The sequence below is a fragment of the Rhincodon typus genome, chromosome 40, assembly GCF_021869965.1.
Source record: "Rhincodon typus isolate 14 chromosome 40, sRhiTyp1.1, whole genome shotgun sequence".
Classification (NCBI taxonomy): Eukaryota; Metazoa; Chordata; class Chondrichthyes; order Orectolobiformes; family Rhincodontidae; genus Rhincodon; species Rhincodon typus.
Genome location: NC_063371.1, coordinates 3,413,896 through 3,427,121, shown reverse-complemented (window position 1 = coordinate 3,427,121; position 13,226 = coordinate 3,413,896). Strand labels below are relative to the sequence as shown.

General features: G+C 49.7%; 1 protein-coding gene across 1 annotated transcript in view; it reads right to left on the bottom strand.

Moving 5' to 3' along the window:
- Nucleotides 1-13,226, bottom strand: part of LOC109924482 (phosphoglycerate mutase 2-like) — a 77,135-nt gene that overhangs the window by 53,680 nt on the left and 10,229 nt on the right. The window lies entirely within an intron of this gene.

Below are 13,226 nucleotides of genomic sequence, written 5' to 3'. Positions count from 1 at the left end.
GGGAGGTGCGGCTTGAGGTGGGAGGAGGGGATAGGTGGGAGGAAGAACAGGTTAGGGAGGCAGGGACGAGTTGGACTGGTTTTGGGATGCGGTGGGGGGAGGGGAGAGAAGACAGCTGACCCGTGAAGGCTGATGAGTGTGTGAGCAAAGAGAATCTCTCCTCTGCTCTAAAGGGGTGAGAGCTGATTTTTTTTTGTTCAAATGTGTTTCCGGACTCTGCTGTGAGAGAAATGGTCATCAGTGTCCAGTGACTGGATGCTCCGGCCAGCTCCCAGCACTCTTAAATATCACGCTCAGTTTGCATGACACTGCTGAGTGAGGGAGTTACTTCAGCTGAGATCACGTGACTCGGCGTTGCTTTATCATGCGTTACCTGCCGAGCTCCCACGCGTTCTAACGCTGCATTTCCAAAACAGCGAGGCATCACTCGCCAGTCCGAACATCTGTTGGCTGTTACGGGAGGTGGGGAGGGGGGAATATTTGGGAAGCGAAGCCGAAAGGATCGTGCCAGAGCGTGCGAAGCTCGAATTGGCGGATCATAACCGGGCGCGGGGAGAGGGCGGGTGCTTGTGCGTCGCAATGAGAGGGACAGGAGTTCCGTTCAGGCCCCGGGGTGGGGGGAGGAAGGAGGGGGAGGGGGGACGCTTGCATTCGTGTAGCGCCCGCCTTCGCCGCGTTTCCCGCCTCCTGAATGCTCCGTCGGCCCCGGTGCAGTCGATCAGGGGATCATGGAGGGCCTTGGTTTTGTTTGACGCACAGCAAGATCCCACAGGCGGGCAGGCACAAGGAAGTGCGGCGGCGCCTCTCGGTGTCCGGCCCACCCCACCCACTCCAATCCGGCGTTAATGAAACAGAAAGAAACCAATCGCCTTCACTCTGGAGGGAGGGAGATCTGCCCTCCTTTTCCCCGGTCTGGCCTGCGCATGACTCCAGGTGTATGGCAAATGTGGGTGATTCTCAATCCGCAGTGGCCGTTGCGAGCTCCTGAGGGATTGAGGCCATTACAGGACACGCAACAAGTTACGACTGAGCCAATGATGGCCACTTCCCACAGACAAGGGAAGGGATCATTGCAAAGATCTGTCAGACAAAGAGGAAGTTTTTACTTCGATTAGCTGGTGGTAGGCAGTGTTGTCAAACAGAGAGACCTTGGGTTGCAGGTACATAGTTCCTTGAAAGTGGAGTCATAGGTAGACAGGGCTGTGTAGAAGGCATTTGGTACACTTGTCTTTATTGGTCAGTGAGTTGAGTATAGGAGTTGGGAGGGTCATGTTGCGGCTGTACAGGACATGGTTAGGCCACATTTGGGATACTGTGTTCAATTCTGGTTTCCCTGTGATGAGGATAGGTGCTATTAAACTAGAAAGGGTGTGGGAAAAATTTATAAGGATGTAACCAAGCCTGGAAGGTTTGAGTTCCAAGGAGAGGCTAGATAGGCTGGGACTTTTTTCACTGGAGCGTAGAAGATTGAGGGGGTGACCTTATAGAGGTTTATAAAATCATGAGGGGCATAAATAAGGCGAATAGCCAAGGTCTTTGCCCCCTCTTTGCCCCCCAGGGTAAGGGAGTTCAAAACTAGAGGGCATAGGTTTAAGGTGAGAAGGGAAAGATTTAAAAGGGACATTGAGAGGCAACTTTTTTTCACACAGAGGGTGGTGAGTGTATGGAATGATTTGCCAGAGGAAGTGGTAGATGCGGGCACTGTTACAACACTTGGGCAGGTGCTTGAGTAGGAAGGGTTCAGAGGGATAGGGGCCATCGCAGGCAAGTTTAGTTTGGGAAACCCGGTCAGCATGGACGAGTTGGACTGAAGGGCCTGTTTCTGTGCTGTAAGACTCTATGGTGACTAAAGGCCTCAACTCTTCACCTCCCTGCATAAGGGAGGCCTTTAATTTCTCGCCAGACAGAAAGACGTTCTTGAGACCTACATCTCATAGAGTCCTTCTTCAAGCCCAAGCACAAGAAGGTAACTGTGTTTCAAAGGCTATTGTCCAGTAACTCCAGCCTGCAAAACCTCTGAAATATCCACTTGGTGGGGGGGGTCGGTGAGGGCTGTACGCATTAGTGATGACTGTCAGCAAAGAAACTGAACTGGGGCACTTCAAGAAAGGATGGTGGATACTGGAGACCTGAACCTGTTGTCTAGTTCCTTCTTAAAATAACACAGACAACTCTGACCAGAATGTTATGGCTGACTCTGCCCAGGTGTCTCACAATACCGAAGCGTTCAGATCACTACGAACACGAGCCAGTACCAATGCAAAACAGTCCCAACTTAGTCTTGAACACTAAACCTACTCTCTCTAATCCTATTTGGTTCCCTTAAGCTTCCTAAGCTTTCTGAGTCTCTTGTAGATTTACACAGTCACTCTCTCTCTCTGCGAAGTGCTTCCCCTCTTCCTCCCTCTCTCTAAATGGTCGCTGGGTCTCTGCCTTTGGCCATGCTAGTCTCTACAGAAGGTCCAAGAGAGACTGGTCTGCAGAGCAGCCCTGTTTTTATCTCCTTTTTAGATGGTTTTCTGGAACTTCCTCTCGTTCTTGCCAATCAGGGAGTCACACTTAATCATTTTTGAAACATTTGTCAGTCATTTGGATGGCATGCTGTTGTTAGCTTCTTTGTGTGAGTGGGACCTAGTGCCTTTCTGTCTGGGCCCTCCTTTGTTTGGTGGATAAGTTGCTGGAGAGATTACCGTCCAGGATAACCGCTGCCTTTTCACATTTCACACACTAATGTCATTAGCGCCTGGGTGTTGTGTTTGCACTGTCTCTAGTCTGTGGGTTTCGTGACTTCAGAGTTTTACTTGGCCAAGGTACCCAGCATCCCTTGCTGTTTGGCCAAGCTGGCAAGCTATCTGCGCTTTAGAAGCCACAAGGCTGCTACAAAACTGACAAAGGGAAAAACGGAATTTGCCGGAGAAATGCAGTAGAGTGTTGTGGAGAGAAGGCACGGTTGACATATTGAGAGCAGCGACCTTCCTTCTGGTTAACTCTGTTTCTGTTCTCCTCTGTGTGGGACATTTTGAGTTTACGGCTCTCTGATACGTCACCAGCTTCATGAGAATGTGTAACAGACCAGAAGTTGCATGCAAGTATACAGTCACAGCACACCCCCGTTAACTATGCTTTACATGTGGGTGTATTATATCGTGGGTGACAGAATATCAGTCCTCTTGGCAGTTCTGATCAGTTGGATAGGACACAGGACACAAGAAGCAACTGGATTGAATGAAAGGATCTGTGTCGATCACATAGACCCTGAAGGAATTTGAGTAAAGTGTTGAGTCATTGCCATTAATGCAAATTAGTCTTGGCAGGAGAAAGCAGAGACATATCAGCATTCAGAGTTGGGGCAAGAGAAGGCTGAATAGAGTTATAAAGTCATACAGAACGGAAACAGACCCTACGGTCCAACCAGTCCATGCCGACCATAATCCCAAACTAAACTAATCCCACCTGCCTGAGCTTGGCCCATATTCCTCCAAACCTGTCCTATTCACGTACTTATCCAAATGTCTTTTAAACGTTGTAACTGTGCCCACATCCACCACTTCCTCTGGAAGCTCATTCCACACATGGACCACTCTCTGTGTAAAAAAAATTGCCCCTCATGTCTTTTTCAAACCTTTCTCCTCTCACCGTAAAAATATGCCCCCCAGTCTTGAAATCCCCCACCCTCGGGAAAAGACACCTGCCAGTAACCTTATCTATACCCCTCATGGTTTTATAAACCTCTATAAGGTCCCCTCTCAGCCTCCTACACTCCAGGGAAAATAGTTCCAGCCTATCCAGCTGCTCCTTCTACCTCAAACCCTCCATTCCTGGCAACATCCTGATAGGTCTTTTCTGAACCCTCTCCAGCTTAATAACATCCTTCCTATAACAGGGCGACCAGAACTGGACACAGTGCTCCAGAAGAGGCCTCACCAACGCCTTGTACAACCTCAACATGACGTCCCCAACTCCTATACTCAAAGGTCTGAGCAATGAAGGCAAGCATGCTAAGTGCCTACTTTGGATAATAAATAATGAATAACCTTAAAAAGGGCTAGCAACTTGAGATGACTGCTTGACATACCTTCCCTCAGAAACCCGCAATCAAGCCAAGTGAAATGTGTCAGAAGTCATCTCCAAGAAATTTGCTGTACTTCGCTTTACTGTGAGGCGTGTTGTAATGTCACTATCATCAGTTTGCACCTCTCTCTCTCTCACAAAACTTAAACCTTGCTGAAGATTCCTCCTTACACAAATCAGGACACAGGCAAGAATGCCAAATTTCAAATCATTCATACCGCAGGAGAGAAAAAGAAACCGTCTTAACATCCTGAGCATTTCTGACCATGAGTGCCCAAAACAGTCATTTGTCTGCTTTCCTTTAGGATTAAAAATACCGCTGTCCATTCACCGAAGGCTCCCCACCTTGTGCTGGGTTTGTGAAACTGTGCAAAGGATATGGTGGAGAGGTTGTGGGAGAGTCTAGGACTGGAGGGTGTAACCTCAGAATAAAGAGGTTGCCCCATTGAAGACAGAAGATGAGCAGGAATTTCTTCTCTCTCCTGAGGGGAGTGAATCTGTGGAATTCTTTACCGCAGAGGGCTGTCGAGGCTGGCTCTTGTGGTCTATACCGTAGACTATCGTAAAACTTACCAATTGCTGCCCCCCCCACCCCAATGCTGAAGAATGGCTGAAATCTTGTACATCCCGGGGTGAATAGAGCTCAGATCAGGCTGAAAGAGCTAACAGCCTCTGTTTGTGAGGTCATTGAGACCAGATAGTGTCCCGTGAGAATTCGGGAGCAGGAGGAGGCCATTCAGCCCCCTTGTGTTTGCTCCACCATTCAATAAGATCCTGACTGACCTTGGTCCTGTGTTCCTTTACCAACGGTGCCCAAAGCTTAAAGTGTGTTTCATTGTGAGTTCCTCTTAAACTATATTCCATTGCCAATACAGACAGACCTTGGTTAGGGAGTTGGGGGGCTCATTCAGAATCAAGCTCATTGGCCATATACCATCACACTGAGCTAATGTTGTGTACAGTCAGACTACATGTGACTATACCTTTCCCTAGCCCGTGTTCAGCTCTGGAAATTTTGGAGAACTAAGTTTCTGACAGTACAGAAGGTACTGATGCATTATTTACAGAGACTTCTGCCTAAATGGTGTGTGATAGTTATTGACACGTAGAGACTGGTGGATTTTAAAAATAGATTCAAATTTTTTGTTTGCCTAGTTGTTAAAGGGTTGACAGGAGACGATCTCATGTTGTCAGACTTTTACTGCAACAAAGACCAACTGATAACTGTGGAATATACATGATCTTTGTATGCAACTTACGCTGGGAGAAATTTCTTCTATGAGGGGGTTAGGAATGAATAGAATTCTTCACTGCAGAAGTTGGGCTGAGAAGTGTATTCTAGACTGAGACAGAGACATTTCTTTAATTAGGAAGGGAAATCATGGGTTATGGGGAAAAGGCGGGAAAGTAGGAGTTGTGGATGATCGGACCAGCCGTTGAATGGCCAAGCAGAGATCCTAAGCTCTGAATTCTGTTTTTCTCTTTCTCAAGCTGGGAACTTTTGAAATCAGAACTGTTTATCACAGGGACGTTTTTTTTTTTATTTCCCTCTGGAGTTCTCCTCCAGCACAAGCTGGACGCATCTTCCAGCCCTGCATTCACTTCTCATGAATTTGGTGTTTCCAAGTACTGGCTCCTATCTGTATTAACATCACAAACCACGACACCTTGTTGTCTCCAGCCGCTCCCTCTTCTCTGCAGTATAAAAGTGGGAAAGTTTCGCTAGAACTGTACAAGGCACTAGTCAGGCCACAGCTGGAATGCTGTGAAGAGTTTTGGGGCCCCGTATCCAAGCAGAGATAGACTGGCCTTCGGAGGCAGCCCAGAGGAGGTTCACTCTGCTGATCCCGGGTATGGAAGGACTGACTTATGAAGAGAGATTGAGTGGGTCGGGGCCTGTACTCATTCAGAGGAATGAGAGGTGACCTTATTGAAACAGACAAGATTGTTAAAGGGACTGGACAGTGGGAGACATGGAGAAATTGTTTCCCTTGTGGGAGAGTCCGGGACCAGACAGCGTAATCTCAGAATAAGCCCGTTGAAGACAGAGATGAGGAGGAATTTCCTCTCTCTCTCCAAGGGGAGTGAATCTGTGGGATCCTTTACTGCAGAGGGTGGAACAATTAAGTATATTCAAGGCCGAGGAAAGGTTTATGGGGATCCGATCAGCCACAATCTCATTGTGTAGCATTGCAGACTCGATGGGCTGAATGGCAGTCTAGTGGAGGAATGCGAGCAAAAACTATGTTGACTGAAACGAGGGGGTCTACAGACGGTGGAGAATCTGCCCATTGCACTGTGCTGCCTTCTTTATCACTGAGCCCTTGTGCCGTAAGGAGGCTGCTCTGGAAAGAGCTCGAGTCGAGGGCGGAAATAGGCGAAGGTGCAATTTCAGCATGCCTCATGGCATAACCTCGGGTGGAGGACTGATGGAGAGGTGAATGGTTCAGCCGGGTGTAGCGGAACTCCTTGCGCTGAATGTGTTTCCTGTCAACGCAATGTTCCCTCGGGGCAACTGTGGGGCACCATGCCGTCGTTGTGGTTCGGCAACGAGCTGGTTCTCACAGGGTTCCGAGAAAGGGGAAGACGGCAGTTTCGTTATTGCGAAGGTGTTGATGTTCCTAACAGCCGCCAATTCAAAAATACGCTCGATGGCTCAACTGCCAGCATATCCTCTTTCGGAAACCACCAAACCCAAATTGTTTTGAATGCAATGGTTTATGGCATCTGTCAGTGCAGAGTGTGACCTCCACCCGCTCCACCCCCAACCTTGTGCGGAGATAACATTGCTGCATGGCCAGCTAACAGGCCAGAGAGGGTGAAAGTTCAAACACACTGGGGAAGGGGGGGTAGAGGGAGCCCCCTCTTAACGGGATGTCCCTCAGGCACAGAGACGAGGAGGAATTTCTTCTCTCAGAGGGTGGCGAGTCCTTGGGATGTCTTACCACAGAGAGTTGCATGGGGGGTGAGCAGAGTCCTTGTGTATCTACCTAAGGCTGAGATTGATCAGCTGGGGAATCGAGGGTACAGGAAAGTGAACGTGAGGGAAGCCAGATGGGCCTATTGAACCGGGCGTTGTTGAAAAAAAAAACCTTGTTTTCAACAAGGTTGTTGCGTTTCGCAAAGCTCAAGACCCAGAGCTCCCTGAATCTAACGTTCCATGATGCACGCTTGTTGCTCTGTTATTCTCTGCGTGGTTTCGGAACGACTGCCTGTGGTTTCGTAAGGTGTAGAGATAGTGTAAAGCTGAGGTGGGGTTTGGTGGGGGGTGTTGGTTGTGACGAGGGAGGGGTAAGGTTCGCAACAGGATGTTGACAGTTTGAGGCCTGTGGCTTTTGGGCCTAATGGCATCATCGCCTGTCCTCCACCCGCTCGCTGCCTGCCCCCACCTCCCCGCCCCGGGGGAGTGACATTCAAGGGGAGGGACTGTCTTGAGAGCAAGCTGCACCTGACCTGGGGCACAGCAAGATCCCACGAGACGTCGCGGAATTAACTGACCGGTCTGTTGCGGGGAGCAGATTGGGTTTGAGGGTGGGGGGTGGGGTGCGGTGAGGCTGGTGGTCTTCTAAGGCCATCAGATTACCCCCACCCAGTGTCCCCCACCCCATTTGGGGGTGCTATCACTCGATGATCATTGGCGCAGCCTTCAGTTCAGGCGTTCTTCCTTGGATTTAGATTCCATGATGAAGCCCTCTGGATGGTTGGCTCACTAGGCCATAAATCTTCTGGTGGGAGCCTGTCTGGGACGTTCGGTCGGTTTGGGGAGGAGGGGTGGGTGGGGGAGTTGTGCCCTCTCATCGAGCCCGAACCACACTCTTCACGAAATGAGGTGGCACTCTGCTCCCCACGGGGTGATGACATTGAGCAAGTTCTGCCGACCCCCAGCATGGCCCCAACACCCATCCCCGTTCCCCTTTCCTCGGAGGCGCCAGGCAACCCTACTCCCCCCCCCCCCCCGAAAAAGGTGGCACCTCCTCGAAGGTGGCATCGAACTCTGCGGGTTAGGCCCACCCCCCACAATCGCCCCCGAACAAATTGCCAGAGCTGTGTTCGCAGATGCACTGGCACTGGGCTGGGTTGGGCAGGGCAGCTCTTTAGACCCTTGGGTACAGAGAGGTGGTGGGGGGGCTGGGCAGTGGAGGGGCAAGGCCCCAAGGCGGTAAATAAAGCTGAGGCCATTCGTCCCATCGAGTCCATGCTTTGCAGAACCAACCGGCCAGTCCTGCATCCCCTCATCCACCCTCCCCGTGCTCTCTCTCTCTCTCTCCCTGAGCCTGTCTTCTTCACCTTTCGTCACTTCCGGATGCGAGTGGAGTGGCAACGTTCTGTCTGTTCTGTTTGGTCTGTTGCCCTGTCCAGTGGGAGTTCACCTTTGGGTCACGTGTCACAATTTCCGAAACGCAAGCACGTTTGGCCTCTTGTGCCTCTCTGAGCAATCTTCGGGGCCTGGTGACGCATGGAACAGCTTGTCCCACATCCCCGAGAGACAGAAAAAAAAATAACATTGCGGTGACATCTCGGGGATTATCAAATGGAAACAACTGCTTCTGTAACCTCAGAGAGAGAGCTCAGACAAGTTGCAAGGTTCCTGTAGCAGACTTTTCTGTAGGTGCCAACTTGAGAAAGATTATCTTAAAGGAGGCTTTCTTTTCTCATCAGCCCCAGTGTCCCTGTCCCCTACAGTTTGAGAAGCAGGCTGTTCGGCCCATCAAGTCCACGCCAGTCCTCCGAACAGCACCCCAGCCAGACGATGTCCCCGTAATCCTACATTTCCCGCGGCCAGACTGCACGTCCCTGGGCACTATGGGTAATTTAGCACGGTCAATACACCCTAACCCGCACATCCCTGGGCACTATGGGTAATTTATCACGGCCAATCCACCCTAACCCGCACATCCCTGGACAGTATGGGTAATTTAGCACGGCCAATCCACCCTAACCGGCACATCCCTGGGCACTATGGGTAATTTAGCACGGCCAATCCACCCTAACCTGCACATCCCTGGGCACTATGGGTAATTTAGCACGGCCAATCCACCCGAACCTGCACATCCCTGGACACTATGGGGCAATTTACCATGGCCAATCCACCCTAACCTACACATCCCCTGGACACAACGGGGCATTTTAGCACGGCCAATCCACCCTAATCTGCACATCCCTGGGCATTATGGGACAATTTAGCACGGCCAATCCACCCTAACCTGCACATCTCTGGGCACTATGGGTAATTTTCCATGGCCAATCCACCCTATCCTGCACTAATCCATTCCTGTGGGAGTTATGCCCCTCTCTCTCTGGGAATGATGGGATTTCTCGGGGACTGTCTGATACTGTCTGCCTCTGGTTCTGCTCTTCCCCCAACAAGGACAAAACATTCCCTCCTTATCCATTCCATCGAAAGTGGATCTTAATCACCTCTATTAGGTCACCCTTGGCCTTCAGTTTTCAAGAAGTCAGAACCCCAGTCTGCCAATCCTTTCCTGATATCCATACTCACACATTTCCGATATTATCCTTCCAAATCTCCGCACCCTCTTCAGTGCCTCCATATGCCTTTTATAACCTGTAACCCAGTACCCATTCATGTTGGTTTAACTTGACTTATCTCTTCCAAATAGTAGAGAAAGGTACGTGTAGTGCGCTGGTTAAATGGAATCCAAAAGTGTGTATTCAAACCATACCAGGACGATCGCAAACGAAATGCTGCACCAAAAGGTTTCTCCTGTGGCACATAGCCGGGCATGGCCAGAACTTCTCAATGAGCAGCTGGTGCTGAGAAGGGCATTACCTTGTGAGATCCTTCATGTATACCCGGTCGGGCTGTGCCAATACACGCTGCCCTCAAAGCAGCTATGGGGTGGGTTGGGGAGTGTGACACATCTCCTTCAGGAATGTGCCTTTGCAAAGGAATTCTGGAGAGAAAGAAAGACACAGTGGTTCATCCCGAGCAGCTCCGTGAAGGGGTAGGGAGGGGATCCATGCTCCAAGGCTGTGCCCCTGCCCCCGGGACGCACGCACCGAGACCAACACCAACTGCGCCAGGAGGACCATCAATCCCTGCGAAGGGCGCTCTTAGGTCTGCCCAGAAACTTGTTGGTCTCCCAGAGCGAGGGCTTGACCTTGACCGAGTGCTGCAGACTGGGCACATTGCAAGGTCCAGGACTCTATGTGCTGAGGGACGCCCTAAAGCTTGGGGCAGCTGCTTCCAAGGCGCACTGGGGAAAGACCACTATCTGAGGTCTTCCTGCTGAAGGCAAATGGGGGTCTGTACAGTTATCGGACCCTCCTAGTGCCTCAATGCATGTAAATATAGTCTTGTGTGTGTAAGAGATGTCTTTAGTTTGTTGGATAGAGTCAAACTCCATCATCCTTGATATGCTATGGTGCAGAACTGAACTGCTCTTGTGGCTGTGCATGTGCATGAAGATATTATTTGCAAATAAAGTATACTTGTTTGAAATAAAGGAAAAGGAGTGGCAAATTTCAAACCATCACAACAACACATACTACAAGAGGAAAGCATGCCAGCAATGGGTGGTTATTAGTAGGCCTTGATTAACTTGGCCGGGTTTAGGTTGAGGAGACTTGAATGAGGCTAGGGAACAGAGGAGACACCTCGCAGAACCTGAAAGGGTCCACGGTTAGATGTGGTTCTGTAATCGGACACCACTTGCCAAACAATCCAAAGTGCGCCAATAGCTACCAATTAAAGATAGTCAGTCAAGCTCACACTGTAGCTCATCTAAGCCAACTAAGGAGTGACATGCATTCGTACAAAGGGAGGCTTTCTCTGCAAAAGAAAGAAATAAGCTTTGTTTGAGATACTCAGGAGCTTATAATTCCACATGGTTTGCCCACGGCAACGGTGTGGCCAATCAGAACTGAAGCGCCAACCAATCAGCACCCTTTTCTCCTGTCGTATATGTTGACATCATTGTTTGAAATTTGGCATTCTTGTGTGTGTCCTGACAAATGTGTGTGTGTATGTGGGTCTGTGGGTATGTGTTTGTGAGAGATGGAGAGAGTGTGTGTGTGTGTGTGTGTGTGTGTGTGTGTACGTGTGTGCATGTGTGTTTGTGAGAGGGAGAGAGAGAGAGTGTGTGTGTGAGTGAGAGAGTGTGTGTGTCTATGTGTGTGAGAGTATGTGTGTGCGTCTGTCTGTGTGTGAGTATGTGTGTGAGAGAGAGAGAGAGACGGGGTGTGTCATTGAGAGAGGGTGTGTGTCTATATGTGTGTGCATGCGTGAGAGTGTGTGTGTGTGTCTATGTGTGTCTGTGAGTGTGTGTGTGATATTATGTGTGTGACATTGTCTGTGTGAGAGTGTTTAATTGTGTGTGTAGGTGAGAGAGTGTGTGTCTATGTGTGTGTGTGCAAGTGTGAGAGAGTGTGTGTGTGTGAAAGCTTGTGTGTGAATGTGTGTGTGCATGCGCGTGTGTATGAGTGAGTGCGTGTGAGAGAGTGTGTGTGTGTCTGTGTGTGTGTGTGTGTGCGAGCACGTGATTGTGAGTGTGAGTGCGTGTGTTTGTGTCACAGAGGTCACAATCCGGTGCTGCCCCCAACTGAAAATGCTCATTTACAAGAATGGAATCGTGGTGCGCTGTGCCACTTGGATGGAGGCCAGGAATTGTGAGAGCCCCGAACCTCAAGGATACTGTAAAAGGGGGTCAGAAAACAGTGGGGAGAAAACAAGTAGGAAGTATTTGTGACTCAATTGTAGCTGGACTCCTGTGACCGAAAGAGACACACAAGCATTCTGCAGTATCAGTTAGCATTTGACTAACTGGAGCCATGGGGAAGTCCGAGATGCTTGAGTATGTTGAGTCATCTGGGGAACTAAACCAGAAAAAAAACACAGAATTGGAGTTGGACTGGCCTGTATTTGTTTTGTACTTTCTACCGCTGAGAAAGGGAATACCCTGCTATTCATTTGAAAAGTGAAGTGATAACTGGGGTTAATTTTGCTTCTGAGATCATCGTGTTCAGCAGCCAAGCGGTTTCTTTGACCTGGGGAGTTTCGGTGACCAGGAAGTGATCTAATTTCGCCAGGCCTGTCGATTGGCAGTCTCCCCGTGTGTAGATACATCCTTCTGGAAGAGCAGGCCTTGAATTCTCGTGACAGTTTCAACGTCACTGAATTTCGCCGTCAATTTCCACAAGGGGTGGCGGGATTTGAATCCCCCCCTCTCGGACGCACGGATTGCCCATTGCCCTCCAAGGAAGGCTGTTACACTAGGCCCAAGGGCTGAGCAAGGGGCACACCTCCTCCAGGATACTTGAGTTTTGCTGGTGCCAAGCAAAACTTGGTGCCCACTCCCTCTCTCAGCTAAAGAGAGAGTGAAATGACACAAGCCCTAAATATAGCATCAAGTACGTATCTGAGACTGAATCATACAGATTTGCAGCTAACTCCAGCTCACGGAGAAATTAGCTCTTTAGGGAAATGTACAAATTAATTAGACCCATTTATCTCATTCATGGTATGGCCTCAGGGGACTTGTCAAAGTAGGCACTAAGACACTGTATTCCCCACTCTCGGATGGGGGATATAAAACACATGGGTGAGGGGGAGGGGGTTTTGAGTGAGATCCTGTGATGCGAAAGTTATGGAACAGAGGGATTCGGGGAATCCTAACAAAAAGCCAGCATCCAAGTTCAGCGAGGAATAGGGATGGCTAATGAAACGTCGGCCTTTATTTCGAAGGGAATGGAGTATAACAGTGGAGAGGTTTTGCTTAAACTACACAGGGCACTAGTCAGACCACAGCTGGAAATGCTGTGAACGGTTTTGGGGCCCCGTATCTAAGCAAAGATAGACTGGCCATCGGAGGCAGCCCAGAGCAGGTTCACTCCACTGATCACACTGTGTCCAATGCAGGAAGCAATGAAATTGCAGGCTGGCAATGGCCAAAGCAAGTTGCAATGCGAATGCAGCATGCTATGTCCAGTACAGGTGGAAATACAAATACAGGCTGGCATGTCCAATGCAGGTGGCATTGCAAATGCAGTCTGGCATGTCCAATGCAGGTTGTGAGGCAAATGCAGCATGCTATGCCCAATCCAGGTGGCAATACAAATGAAGCATGACATGCCCAATGCAGGTGGCAGTACAAATGCATCATGCCATGTCCAGTGTGGGTGGCAATACAAATGCA